The sequence below is a fragment of the Oryctolagus cuniculus genome, chromosome 2 (genome assembly GCF_051225735.1).
Source record: "Oryctolagus cuniculus isolate XC-2025 breed Fujian yellow rabbit chromosome 2, ASM5122573v1, whole genome shotgun sequence".
Taxonomy (NCBI): domain Eukaryota; kingdom Metazoa; phylum Chordata; class Mammalia; order Lagomorpha; family Leporidae; genus Oryctolagus; species Oryctolagus cuniculus.
Window position 1 is genome coordinate 69,640,159 of NC_142868.1, and position 15,114 is coordinate 69,655,272.

Consider the following 15,114-nt stretch of genomic DNA (forward strand, 5'->3'; position numbering starts at 1 on the left):
TTGCTTTCAGGAATTCATGATAGAGGAGAGTTGCACATAGATACTCTCTTACAACATAATAATAGCTCTAAAAATGGTCTGCAGAAAACAGCCTAGTAATGAAGAATGATTTAAGCAGAAGATTGATTTTTGCCTGGAATGAGAGCAGACCTGAAAAGTCTTGGGAAAAAGACATGTCTTTAGAAGGCAGAACTGATGAAACAGGCTTGTAGGTGCTATTGTGGAATAGTCCAGGCCGCATGAGAACGGAGTGAATGCTGTGACATGAACTGCTCTGGGTAGCAGCCGAGAGGGCGGTAGAAACAACCTGAAGATGCGCTGAAGTTTAGGTGTGCGGTAGATCCAGGTTCGATCTGCTAGAAAAAGGCAGTGACCGCAGACAATTGGAAACCATTGACACTGTAAGTAGAGCCGAATCCTTGGCATCATTGCAATAAGCTTTGTGGGAAAAGGCTGTTGGACTGTCACCAGGTTCTGGTTCATGGAGGCAACCTTCTGGGTCATTGCCCTTGCTGGTTCTCTGTTACTTCTGGCATTTTTTGCCTCTGAAGCTGAATAGTGAACTTTATGAATGCCTGAAGCCACTTTCATCCTTCAGATGTCACCTCTGTAACACTAGAGGCAACCTTCACTCCTCTTGCTGAATATTTCTACTTTGCGTATTTGTTTACTCTGGCACTTGCATCTTACTACATTTCGTCATTTACAGCGCTAGATTGCTCTTTCTTCAAGGTCAGGGGCTGTGACTTATGAGGAGTTTTCAAAATATTCATGAAAAATGCCTATTATAAAAAAGCTATTTATGGATTTCAAATTTTTTTGCAATAAATAAATAAAACTTATCCTATGATTACATTTCCCCCCAAACTTTTTGAACTACCCTTGTACCTATAACAAATGTAAGGATTGAGCTGTTTTGGCTCTCAGATTTTAAGAAACATAGTTAACTTTTTTTGTTCCACTCTATTTATTCATAAAACAAGGCAAATATTATCTAGCTAATTATATTACTAATCAAAAACCTAATATAATATACACATCACCTATCATAGTGACTGGTTTATAGAAATGAAATAAACATTAATTTGTTCATTATCACTTTTTCTATTTACAATGCTCAATTCAAAGCTTGATATGTAGTAGAAACTCAAACTTTGGTTGAACTTACAAATGTTAGTTTATTGAATGCTGGCCATATTTTGGTTCTGTTCTACATTCTGTAGACGTTTATTAACTCATTGAATACTTTCCATAATACCATGAGAAAGTGCCATGAACAGCCCCATTTTATGTATGTGGAAACCAAGATAAGAATGTAAATACTTCCTTAGGGTAGCCCAGTTCATAGAGGGCAGGAAGCCAGGCAGATATAACTCTGAAACCCATGCTTATATCTTAACCATTGTTGTAAAGGTTGATTCTGTATAGTTTGCTTATGATGTGGAATCTTTGGGAAATTTCCTGTTGGTGATTGTCTTCCTCCTTCAGCATTCCAAAATTAGGATTGTAATATCTGTGTGCCTTGTACCAACTCATTCCTAGTATATACTCCAAGGGCTTCTGAATTGTTAAATTCTCATGAGAAATTACTTCCCAGAAGAGAAAAAGCCAATTCTGTCACAGGAGCTCCTCCACAGTAGAAGCCTTCATTCAAATTAGTTTATGAGTTGACTAAGTAACACACACATCTGATTCCTACTCAGCATTTGCTTGAAGAAAGAAAGCAGAAGACACTACAGTTCCCCTTGATGCATAATCACTGCTACATTTCTGCCAGATACCATTGACTGAGCTGCTACATGGCAGCAGTGTAGAGTAAGTCCAGTCATAGCTCTGCTTTCAGCTGAGAAAATTGGAACTCCGAGAGGTAACAGATTGGCAGAAGATCACACAGTCAGCAAATATTTATAGCAGGGGCTGTCTGACTCAGGTCCTACTTGAGGAAACAAGAGCAGTTGATGATGGTACCACAGTGGCTTGTCCTTGGCTTGTCTTGGGAGAGGATAGAAGCCAGGGTATCATGTCCCCCAGGGAGGAGTTTTCACTAAATATCTGTGTGGTATCCTTGGATACTGTATCTTGGGGAGGGAAACAGAAGAAAAAAATTTTTCTCCTCATCTGAGAAATAAAAATTATAAATAAAAAAAACAAAAATGTACACCAAAGAAATGTTCTTTTAACTTTTTCTGGTTTAAATATTAGTGCTGAAGTTTGGCTTGAGCTAAATAATAACTATGTATCCTAAAAACTGCAGTTATTTTAAAGTCAGATTTTTTGCTTAATAAAAGTAGACAAGGCTCCAAAGTAAATACATCTTTGCTTTAGATGGATGAAAATTTTTCTGTAATAAATTTCACTTTAAAGTTAAGCAATAGGACTACAATAGTTTTCTCTTTGTCTAACTCACTAGGTGATTTTTCAGTTTGTGGGGAAGTCAGAAGATGAATTTCCTTGTAGGAAATGGAATGTTGTATAAATATTTTCTCAGAAGGGGCATGCACAGACAATATTAATTACAAGTGATGAAATGGTGTAACCTCATGACATCTAATTTTGGTTGTGTTTTAGTATATTGATTGATGGAATCCAATTTCCTTTTTGCTTCATTTAAACCCATCTGTGGTTCCTGAGCAAAAACCTTAGAACTGAGCAAACATGATAAGTAAGAGTAATGTGCATGAAATACACTTTCCTTTCCAAACTGGAAAGAATATACATTCCTTGTTTCCCTATACTTGGCCAGCTAACTAAGCCCAGACTGCGCTAGTGAATAAGTTACAAATAAAACCATAAATTTCAAATATGCGATGTTGAGCATTAATTGATATATTTGCATTTATACTTGGGAAATATCCGGAAAGCCAATATTAAAGATCAGTACAGAAATGGCTACGCCTCTCTCTCCTCGTTAGGGTCCCCTTGCTGCCAATTCTTTTTTTCCTGTCGGCATTGATGTGCTGCTGGAGTCTGCTAGAGAGAACCGTTCATGTCTGAGGGATTGGAGAGCTTGGGGGCAGGATTTGCTCTAAGCTTTCTTTTTTTCTTTTCTTTTCTTTTTTGACAGGCAGAGTGGACAGTGAGAGAGAGAGACAGAGAAAAGTCTTTCTTTTCTGATGGTTCACCCCCCAACGGCCGCTATGGCCGGCGCACAGCGCTGATCAGAAGCCAGAAGACAGGTGCTTATCCTGGTCTCCCATTGGGTGCAGGATCCAAGCACTTGGGCCATCCTCCACTGCACTCCCTGGCCACAGCAGAGAGCTGGACAGGAAGAATAGCAACCAGGACAGAATCCAGCTCCTCGACCGGGACTAGAACCTGGTGTGCTGGCGCTGCAGGCGGAGGATTAGCCTAGTGAGCTGCGGTGCCAGCCTCTATACTTTCTAACGCTATTGTTTTCACAAAGGATCTGTGTCTTCGTTCCGTGAGCACTAATTCTCAACACGACGGGACTGATCTAATTTTGTGTTTTTCAGTTTTGTTTTCCTCCCAAGCTGAAGGCAGCCTAGAAACAAGTGGCGAGACAGCACCTGCTTCTGTTTCACTGGTACTTCAGTGACTGCGTTTGCCTAACTGGTGGGCCCTCCGCATTCCTGGAGAAGATGGGGGCTTGGAGCTGATCAGCACACTGGCTTCAGGAGGCTGGATTCCGCTCTTCCAGGTCTTGCTGGCCACCAGCCTCTCGGGCTCCCTGCAGTGCTCAGGGGAGTTGACTGGGCTTTCTCTTTCTGGTGGTCCCTTATCTCATGTTGAGCCAAAAACATCCCTCAGCAAAGCTCCCAGAGACCCCCTGTCTTTGATGACATCTCTGCTGCTGCTGCAGCCCTCAGTACCAGATGCTTTCCATTCTTGTGGGCAGCTATTACCTTCCAGTGGGTGCACTGCCTCAGATTGACGGGAGCAATGTCACGTCAGCATGTGCCGCAAGGCAGGAAATCTCCTACGTTACCTAGGTTCCGTTGCAGTGTCTGGATCCACCCTCCAGACATCCCTGCCCCATCCTTGGGATGGATGTGCCTGCTGTCGTTTTCTCTTCCTGGGTCTCACCTCGGGTTACTCCGTTCTTCGAACTGGTAGTTTTAGTCTTTCAACAGAAAGGGCCAGGCTCCTAATCTTACTTCTTGTAGCTGTCCCGGTTCTTAAAAAATTGGTGGCTGCAAAATGAGATGCGTAGGGGAAGGCATCCGGATGGCTGTGTTGTTGGAAAGTGACAACCTGTCTCTCCTGGTGGGTCTAGGACTCCACTGGGAGTCCTAGTTACTCCCGTGCTGTAACCTGTGAGCAAGTAACAAAGGGATGTCATTTAGATCCATATGGGGATGACTAGATGCCATATACGAGGGATCTTCAAAAAGTTCGTGGAAAATGTGTATAATGAAAAGACCATACATACATTTCAAAAATATTTTCTTATCCACATGCGCTTGTCTTTTAATTCTGTTTTACCATGAACTTTTTATGCTTGTATAATGCTGCTTACCTATAGAGGACTACTTCTGTTCTCAGGTGTTTTTTGAATAGATTGCATTTCTTTCTTTTTTTAAAAGATTTTATTTTTTATCTGAAAGTCAGAGTTACACAGAGAGGAGAGACAGAGAGAGAGAGAGAGAGAGGAGAGGAGAGGCTGAGAGAGGTCTTCCATCTGCTGGTTCACTCCCCAATTGGCTGTAATGGCTGGAGCTGTGCTGATCCAAAGCCAAGAGCCAGGAGCTTCCTCTGGGTCTCCCATGTGGGTGCAGGGGCCCAAGGACTCGGGCCATCTTCTACTGCTTTCCCAGGCCATAGCAGAGAGCTGGATTGGAAGTGGAGCAGCCGGGACTTGAACCGGCGTCCATATACGATGCCGATAAGGCAGGCGGTGGCTTTACGCACTATGCCACGGTGCTAGCCCCAGTTTCCATTTAATTCTCTTCATGTGTTAAAAATCCATAACTGGAAGCCTGGCATTGTGGCATAGTGGGTTAAGCCAATGCCTGCGACATCAGCATCCCAAATGGGCACTGGTTCTTGTCCCGGCTGCTTCATTTCCAATCCAGTTCTCTGCTAATGGCCTGGGAAAGCAGCAGAAGATGGCCCATGTGCTTGGGCCCCTGTACTCATGTGGACCATCCAGATGAAGTTGTTGGTTCCTGGCTTTGCCTGGCCCAGCCCTGGCCATTGAGGCTATTTGGGGAATGAACCAGTAGATGGAAGATAAGTCTGTCAGTCTCTCCCTCTATCTTTTCTTTTCTCTCTCTAACTCTGCCTTTCAAATAAATAAGATTAAAAAAAACATTCCACAGCTGGCTTTGCTTGTCAGTGATGTGATGCTACAGGGTTTCACTCCAAAATGCTACCATTCAGGTGGGGTTGTGCATCATGATGTCTTGATGTTGGGGTGACATTTCTTCCTGAAGTACTTAGCCTCATCTCTTAAGTATGCACCTGCTGCTCTGAGAATGAAGGTCAGGTTCTCAGATCTTAAAAGCATCTCCTTCAGTCAGACTTCTGGTTCTGAGCCTTTGTCAGGAGCCACACCCTGCCCTCTGTGTAGCGAGGGAGTGTTTGCCAGTGTCTGTTCCTCACGATCAGGAATGAGCTGCTGGGAAAACGTAATCATTCCAGGCCAGAGACGAGCTTACTCTGGAAGTTCCAGACAGCTCTAGGAAGGGAAATGGTATTTAGCAAGGATAAAATAGCATTAGCCCATCAACACATTTGATAGTGAAGCAAAGCTTGCTACAGCTTTATGTGCTCCTTGGTGGGGTTTATGATAGGTGCTTAAAGAAGAGCATTTTAGGGCAGAATGGAACCCAGACAGTTATGCATATTGAGACAAGTGGCACTAGTGTTAGAAATATAACACCTAGGGCTGTGATGAGCCTGAACACATGCCACAACAGAGTGACCTTGAGGTTCCCATGATATGCAGGAACCAACGTGTAAAAGACTGTGCTGAAATCCTTTGTCTTACTTTTGCAGATAAAACCATATTTAACATGGGGGAATTCTTTCAGGATAAGAGGGATGTTGATCAGTACAAATACTCATGATTTTCTTAGTTTTTATTTTTTGAGAGGCGGGGGGGGGGCGGGGAGAGAAGGAGAGAAAGCAATCTTACTGCTGGTTCACTCTCCGAATGCCCACAGCAGTCGGGGATGGACAGCCCAAAGTCAGGAGCCCAGAACTCATTCTGGGCCTACTACGTGCAAGGCAGGGATACAAGTACTTGAGCCACTCGCTACCTGTTGTCTCTCAGGATGCACATTGCCAGGAAGCTGGAATCAGGAGCAGAGATGAAACTCGGGCACTCGGATACAGGACGTGGGGGTCCTGACCAGCAGTGTAGCTGCTGGGGCAAATGCCCACCGACCCCTAATTCGTTAAGTGATACTTTATAACGACTATCATTGAGACATAGTTTGCATCCAGCAAAAGACATCCATTTAAAATGAATCGTTCGTTTAAAGGGCACAGCTAGCTGAGTTTAGACAGTGGTACACACCCATGCAGTCACTGCCCAAGTGAAGATACGGATGTTTCCAGGATCCCTGAACGCTTCCTTTGTTCCTTTGAAATTCTTCTCTCCCCAAGTCCCCGGCCTCAGGCAACCACTGTTCTGCCTTTCAGCACTTTGGACTTGGTTGACATTTGCTAGAACTTTTTGCCAACAGTATCATCCCATAGAGATGCCTGTGTCTGGCTTCTTTCATTCGGCTTAGTGGTTTTAAGATTCACCCACATAATTGCATAATTGCCACAACCCCTCACCACCTTTCCCTGTCTCTTTTTTGGCTAAGTATTATTCTATCTGTGATCTGTCACAGTTCGCTTGTCTATACCTGTTGATGAATGTTATTTTTCACTTTTCATGATTATAAATACTGCTGTGAACATTGACGTACAAGTGTTTGAGTAGACATCTGTTTTCACGTCTCTTGGGTGGGTACCTGTGAGTGGACTGGTTGGATCCTATGGAAGGCATAGTGCTTCTCGAGATGGCCCTGTGGTTTTTCTGAGTGCTTGTAACCATTTTGCATTCCTGCCAGCAGTGTTCAGGTCTTCTGGTTACTCTACATCTTCAGCATTAGGCAGTGTCTGTGTGGATCACATTTTCTTTTTTTTTCTTTTCTTTTTTTTTTTTTTTTTGGACAGGCAGTGTGGATAGTGAGAGAGAGAGAGAGAGAGAGAGAAAGGTCTTCCTTTTGCCGTTGGTTCACCCTCCAATGGCTGCCACGGCCGGCGCGCTGTGGCCAGCGCACTGTGCTGATCCGATGGCAGGAGCCAGGTGCTTCTCCTGGTCTCCCATGGGGTGCAGGGCCCAAGCACTTGGGCCATCCTCCACTGCACTCCCTGGCCACAGCAGAGAGCTGGCCTGGAAGAGGGGCAACCGGGACAGAATCCGGCGTCCTGACTGGGACTAGAACCTGGTGTGCCGGCACCGCAAGGTGGAGGATTAGCCTAGTGAGCCGTGGTGCTGGCTTGAATCACATTTTCTTAAGGTGTAACTTCATGCCAGTCAATGTGTATAAATATATAAAACTATGTATATTTCCAATAATTCTGTAGAAGTTTTGATTTTAGTGATGGAAGACGTGTTTGAGTCTCTTCTTTCCTGTTCTGTTCTGATGTTATATCAGACAGTTAGGAAAGAAAATTCCTATGTTTCAAGCCACCAGGGAACCCTTTAACCCATTATAGATGTGGTTAAAAAAAGACATCACTTTTAGTATCCTGCTATGAAAAATTTTATTTCTTAAATGTTTAAGTTATATCTGGGGGAATGGAGAAGAAAAAAACGTGATTAGAAGTTGGGTGTGGAGGAGGGGAGAGTAGGTTAGAAGGTGGTGATTAGGATCGTGTGTGGTCATATTGCTGACCGTAAACTTGAACTCCATGGACAGATTTCAAAGGCTGGCAGTCACACGGAGGCACACCCCCCTGGAAAGCCCCTAGGATGCTCTCCCTCAGGTTTCCATGCTTCATAGTTGTCTTGGACAAGCTAACAGGGTCTTCCATGAGACCAGGTTCAGGAGAAGTTGGTGGCAATTGTGACGAATTCTCTACTTTGCCTCAAGGCTTTCTTGCTGCCCATTCTTGCCTGTTCCAGGAAGTTATCAGCAACCGGAAGTAGAGCAAAGCAGAGAGGTCCTGGGTGGGTAAGAAGATATGCGTGGGCGTCCCTGAAGTACCATTTGGCTATAGCAAGTATACTGGGAAGGCTTGAGTTCAGTGTGGGCTCATGTTTAAGAGCAGGTGGAGTTAGGGTGTGAGATCTATGTGCAAAAGAGGAGGAGGAAAGAAAAGGAGAGGGACAGAAAAAAACAGAAGGAAAAATTTATGACGAAAGAAAAAAGCTTCTTAAAAATACAAAAATGAGGGATAGACATTCAGCCTAGTGGTTCAATTTTGGTTAAGACACCTGTGTCCCACATTGACGTGCTGAGGTTCAATTCCGGGCTCTGATCCCTGACTCCAGCTTCCTGCCGATGCGGACCCTGGGAGGCAGAGGCAATGGCTTAAGCAGCTGAGCTCCTGCCATCCTTACAGGGGAGTTCCATGAATTCCCAGTTCCTGGCTTTGATCCAGTCTAGTCTTGGCCATTGTGGGCATTTGGAGAGTGAGTCAGTGAATGGGAGCTCTTTGTCTCCTTCCCTCTGTTCCTTAAAAAAATAAAAAGGTGGCACACAACAATCTTTCTCAGTTTTATAGGAAAAATAGGAACCCCTCTCTCCCTCAGTATGCCATCGTGAAGATTGGCACAGGAGGGACCTGGGGGACCCGGATGCCTCAGCCCCATCTGCACATCCTTGCCGAGATCTCAGCACGTGTCGGTGAATGAGCCATGCCTGGCGTGAGCCCAGAGCCTGGCTCTGCTGCTTCCTGACCCCACCTGGTGTGGGCCGTGGTTCCCTTACCTGCCTGCAGCAGTGCTAGCATCCAGATCAAAGGGCAGCATGAGGATCCGAATGACAGCCAGCGTTTGAAGGGCTGTTCGCTCAGTGTTTTCACACTTTCTGGTTTTGAAACAACATCTGTGAGAGTTCAATTCTGATCAGTCTCTTAATTGTCATATGTCTTCCAGAGCATAATGAGAAAATAGGATTAAAAAAAAAAAAACTCTTCTGGGTGTCCAAGGTTGCCCTTGGAGGAGCAAGATCCTGGTTAACACACTCATTCCCTTCACTGGGTGACTCTCAGCATGTTTGACTTATCTGCGTTTTAGATTTTGTTACAGACTATGGCCTCAGCGAATTGCACCAACCTGCCCTTCCCTCTTGGAGACTCTGTAGTTTTTACGTAGTAAACCCTCTCATGACTTTGGTTACCAAGATGCCTGTTGTTTCCATGTCTACAAGTCCTGTTTTCCAAACTGGCTGTCCTCAGGCTGGCAAGAGTGAGCTGACTCAACTCCAGAAACATTCAAACTTCCTGCAAGATTAGATGGCTGGGAGCACTCCCACAGACCCTCGGCAGTGTTCTTTGTTAAGGTCAAGGTTTCTGCTTTCTCTACAAATAGGATGATTTTCGATAATTCTGCCTCTGAAACACAGCATCCATTGGCAGTTTTTCTACAGCTACTTACAGCTAACAGGCCCGTTTTCTTTCCTTTAATGCTCTGACCTCCGGCTGCGTTGCTGGTGATCCTAGTTTCCCGAAGTTTTACCTGTTCTAGATGAGCACCTGACTTTGAACTACCGTGGCCGTGCTTGCATTTGATGGTGAAGACTGAGAAAAGCAAGATGAACTCTGAAGCATTCTTGGAGGAAATCAGATCGGATAGTGTAACTCCAACGTAACTGGACTATTCTTGGTTATCTCACAGATACCCGTGTGGCCAGACGTCTCCATGTGCTGGTGAGATCATTTCTGGTCGTCTTTTAATCTGCTGGCTGCTGCCTTCTGCAAGCTGCTTGAGAAGTTTTTCCTTTCTCCCTGTGCCAAAGGCAGCCAGCAGTTTTGAAACTTTGCTCATTGGATTGTCATTTTCAACTTTCACGAGTCAAGTTCATTTTCTTTCCTTGCCTCCTTTCAGGCTTTATTTTGGGATAGGAGGTGGCTTTACTTTCCCCAGTGGTTACTAAGAAAGAATCTTCTCTGTTTATAGACTGCTAACAAATAGTGGCAGCAGAAAGACAAATATGGTGCTGTCCCGGGGGGAGCCTGGGAGACGGCCAGCAATCAGCAGCCCTGAAAGACAAAGGCTCGCAGTGAGGCCTTGGAGAGCAGTGGTTGGCGTTGTGGGTCCACGGATTGCTTGACATCTTGTTAAAAGGTGTTTTCCTTGTTCTTTCAGGGACAAATTTGTGTCCAGAAATCAGCCAGGGTTGTGTGACTTGATGGGACTGTCTTCTTTTGGATCTCAAAGATTTTGCTTAACAGGTATCAGAACTCAACATTTGTATCCATTTTCTTTAACTTTTGGGTCAGAGATTGGGGTGTCAGGAACCCATAAAAGGAAGCCAGGGGTGGGTCCATTCATTTTCACCTCCTTTCCCCTTTGTTTGGCTGGATTTTGTTCATTCTGATGTTTCTGACCTGGATTAGGATGGTGGGGGATTGGGCTGAAGTTCAGAAAGTCATTATGCTGCGAAAAGAGAGGAGGATGGTGGTAGTGTCTTTGTGTAAGCAGGTACGATGGTTTGGATGTGCCTCCAAAGTTCATGTGTTGGAAAATTAAAGCCCCAGAGCGACGGTGTTGACAGACGGGACCCGCAGGAAGTGATGAGCAAGTGCTCTCCCCTCGTGGATGAATGAAGGCCTTGACTGCACGGAGGGGCTCCTGAGAAGAGGATGTTTGGCTCCTTTTCTCTCTCTTACGTGTGCATGTGCTCTCTTGCCCTTCTGCCTTCTGCCATGGGGCAGCACAGCAAGAAGACCCTCAGCAGATGAGAGCCCCTCAACTGTGGGCTGCCCAGCCTCAAAACGGTGAAATACTTGTCTGTGCCAGAAGGTTGTACTCTACCCCATAAAAATGACCAAATAAGGCAAACAATATTAATAAAGTAATTTAAAAATATTTTTAAAAAGAAACTTCTGCTTCGTATATTACCCAGTCTCAGGTAGTCTGTTACAGCAGCACATAACGGACCAAGACAGTGGCTATTTGGGTTCTTCATCTTACAAATACAGTGCATGCCTGGGACACAATAGAAGGCCCTGTAATGATGCTTATTAAGAAGGAGGCCTATGTGTGGGAGACCTGGAAGCATCTTCTTGATCCTGGATTTGGATCAGCTCAGCTCCAGCTGTTGCGGCCATTTGGGAAGTGAACCAGCGGATGGAAGACCTCTCTCCCCCTCTCCCCCCTCTCCCCCTCTCCCCCTTTCCCCTCTCTCCCCTCCTTCCCTCCCCCTGTCCCTCTCCTCCTCTCTTGTGACTCTGTATTAAAAATAAGTGAATCTTAAAACAAAAAAGAGGCCTCACAGAGTAGGATAAGCATCTCACAGCACCAGATGAGAGTAGCGATGGATGCTGGCTGTGTTGATGACACTGGATGACGTGTAGACAACAGCTGACAAGGTAGCAGGTACAATGCTAAGTGCTCTTGACAGATAAATCAACTCATTCTTTACTCAGGACAGTATTAGCCGGTAGGTACTGTTTATTTTTTTAAAAATATTACTTATTTGAGAGGTAGAGTTACAGACAGTGAGAGGGAGAGACAGAAAGAAAGGTCTCCTGTCCGCTGGTTCACTTCCCAAATGGCTGCAATGGCCGGAGCTGAGCTGATCCGAAGCCAGGAGCCAGGTGCTTCTTCCTAGTCTCCCATGTGGGTGCAGGGACCCAAGGATTTGGGCCATCTTCCACTGCTTTTCCAGGCCACAGCAGAGAGCTGAATTGGAAGAGAAACAGCTGGGACTAGAACTGGCACCCACATGGGATGCTGATGCCTCAGGTGGAGGATTAACCTACTGTGCCACGGTGTGGGCCCCTGGTAGGTACTGTCCATTATGCTGTTCTACAAAGACACTGTGGCATAATTAACTCATTCAAAACACATAGTAGATGGTGAAGCTGTGGCCTGAGTCCATGTTTGTGTCACAACTGTACTCATAAGCACTGCACTACAATGCCCTCATTAGGATCCCATGGTTCTCAGAGGCTGAAGATTTTTCTTTTTCTTTCTTTCTTTTTTTTTTTTTTCATTTTTAGCAGTAGCCCACTACATTTTTGGCTGACTTAATAGGGTAGAATGCCTTGATTGCTTTTCTGCTTTCCAAATAAGCCTTCTCTAAGCATTGATTTTGTGTGCAGAATCCTGGAAGGAATTTGCAGGAAACACATGGAACTTTGATGTGAAAAGAACACTGTAAGTTTTAATGTCAACTATCTTTTGTAAGTTTTTGAAAATTGTTTTTGAAAGGCAGAGTGCTGGGGACAGGGAGTAGAGAAGATCTTTCATCCACTGGTTTACTTGTCAAATGCACACAACAGCCAAAACTAAGCCAGACTTTAAAACTCCATCTGGGTCTCCCATATGGATGGCAGAGACCCAGCTATTTCAGCCGTTATCTGCTGTCTCCCAGCATGCACGTTAGTAGGAAGTTGGATCAGAAGTGGAGGCAGAGGACCAGTGCTGTGGTGTAGTGGGAAAACTGCTTCCTGCAGTGGGAGTATGCCATGTGGGTGCTGGTTTGGGACCTGGCTGATCCACTTCTGATCCAGCTCTCTGCTGTGGCCTGGGAAAGCAGTGGAAGTTGGCCCAAGTCCTTGGACTCCCGCACCCATTGGGGAGACACAGCAGAAGCTACTCACTTTGGATCAGCCCAGCTCTGGCTATTGCGGCCATTTGTACAGTGAATCACAGTATGGAAGATCTTCCCCTCTCTCTCTGTGTCTCTCTCTGTCTCTGTCTCTGTCTCTCTCTCTCTCTCTCTGTGTGTGTATAACTTTGCCTTTCAAATAAAATAAGTCTTTAAGAAAAATAAATAAAAGGCTTGCAGGGGGCTGGTGTTGTGGTACAGTGGGTAAGGCCACTGCTTATGACACCAGCATCTTATATCAGAGTACTAGTTTGAGTCCTGGCTACTCTGCTTCTAAAAAAAAAAATAGAGGAGGCGCAGGACTCAAACCCAGGTACTCAAATATGGGATGCACATGCACCAGTGGCAGCTTAAACTCTGGGCCACGATGTGAACTTTTTAAAAACACAGTGCACAGTACGAAATCTGAGCTTCCTAATTCAGCACCAGATTTCCTTTTCTAACACACAAATGTCTGGGTTGGTTGTTTAGTCTGGGTCCTAAAAGATTTCAGGAGCCACCCCTAGATAAATAGTAGCAGTCATTAGTGGAAATATTTGGGCTCCTATTGGTCAGATTTTAGTCTCATGGGAAAGCGGAGCTACACACAAGTCAGTAGAAAGCGATTCAGCAAGGTTTGTCATTACCTTCAAAATGCAACTGAGACCCTGCTGGCATGGCCCTGATTTGCCTTTTCGTTCTCTGACAAGTGGTTTTGCAAACATGATTTTCTCTGTAATTATTTCCTGCCCTTCTTCCCCTAGAAACTTGTAGTGTAAATTTTCCCTTACGCCAACTCAGATGAACTAACAGTAGTTTACACATTTATTCAAAAGACAACTAGAAGAGAAAAGTTCTGGGAATGGCATAAACTTCCATGGGCAGGAGACTACTCAACACTGACACTGTGTGAAGACTTACTTTCCATTTTATAAATCACTTCTGCCTTCTGGTTATTTCATAAAATGTGCAGATTATAATTTTAAAGTGGAAATCTAGTTGATGAGAAATAATAAGCCTTCGATTAATTTTCTTTTAAGATTTACTTATCTGAAAGGCAGAGAGAGAGAAGGGGAGAAGAGGAAGGGGAAGGGGGAGGGGAAAGGGAAGGAATCTTCTATCTGCAGATTCACACCCCAGATGGGCACAATTGCTGGAGCTACACCTGTCTGAAGCTAGGAGCCAGGAACAACTTCCGGGTCTCCCATGTGGGTGCAGGGGCCCAAGGACTTGAACCATCTTCCAGTGCTTCCCCAGACCATTGCAGAGAGCTGGATCAGAAGAAGAGGAGCAACCAGGACTTGAACTGGCACCCATATGGGATGCCACCACTGCAGGCAGTGGCTTTACCTGGTATGCCACAGTACCAGCCCCTCTGTTAATTTTCATTTATTGAGCATATCATTTTTGTGGCAAAAATCTGAGTGAGGGTGGCCCAGGAAAGTTGCTCACCTGGGAGATGAGGGAGGAATGGGGTTCACAGTGCATCAGAGATGCACCCATACACCAGGCTCTTACAGAACCTAATAAATGCTCCTCCATTGTAGCAGCCAGGTTAGCTTCTGAGTGCACAGGAGGTGCTGGGGAGAAGGATAGGTGCCTTAGTGAGAGATTCACAAAGGAGGGAATACTTTGAATTTTGAAGGATTCATTCACTGATTTCTAAAATACTGCTGAAGGCATTCCATATGCTGGACACTATGACAGGTGCAGGGGGTACAGTGATGAGAAAGGAAGGCCCAGGACCACCCTCAGAATAGACTAAGGGGTGCTGAGAGGGCTGGGAGCTGGCAAGGCCCGGGGTTAGCCTGAGGAGATAGCCACCAGCGGGGAGCTTCATTGCCGGACGTGTTAGGAGCAGGAGAAGTCACCACTACAAAGAGCCCAGTGGTGACCAGTTCTATCCAAGGGGCGCTGATCCAGAGGCCAGCAGAGAAGACCGATAGCTCTCCCTCTGCTGCCAGGAGAACTCCCCAGATTGTCCCTGTACCAAGATCCACTTGGGAAGGAAGAAAGGAAAGGAAAAACAATCTATTAGTGAGTATACTTTAAGCGTAGCGAGTGTTGGCAAAATTAAATTGTTGTAAACTGGAAAATCTGAGCTACAGAAAAGTTTTACTGCCGCGCAGCCTCATGGGGGTTCTTAACATTTTTGTATGTTGTGTAGTGTGTGATTCCATTTGAAATATCCAAAGTAGACAAATGCACAGAAGGCAGAAAGTAGATTGGTGGTTGCCAGTGGTCAGGTAGGAGGAGAGGGGAGCAACTGCTGGTGGGTAATGATGATGTTTGCACAGCTTTGTGAGCATCTTAAAACCACCCAATTGCCTCTCTCTCTCTCTCTAACTATGCCTGTAAAAAAATTGTATCTATAAATCACATTTGAATCTGT

The 15,114-nt window shown here is 45.1% G+C and overlaps 1 long non-coding RNA gene across 2 annotated transcripts in view; it reads left to right on the forward strand.

Annotated features, from left to right (window-relative positions):
* Positions 1-11,010, forward strand: part of LOC103345694 (uncharacterized) — a 39,846-nt gene extending 28,836 nt beyond the window's left edge. The window contains exons 1-3 of one of the 2 annotated variants that reach the window (XR_016229074.1): positions 7,112-9,834; positions 10,274-10,359; positions 10,610-11,010. This is a non-coding gene — a long non-coding RNA (uncharacterized LOC103345694). Of the gene's footprint in view, positions 1-7,111; positions 9,835-10,273; positions 10,360-10,609 lie in introns of those variants that run through there. The other variant, XR_016229073.1, reaches the window with a different exon arrangement.
* The last annotated feature ends 4,104 nt before the right edge of the window (positions 11,011-15,114 follow it).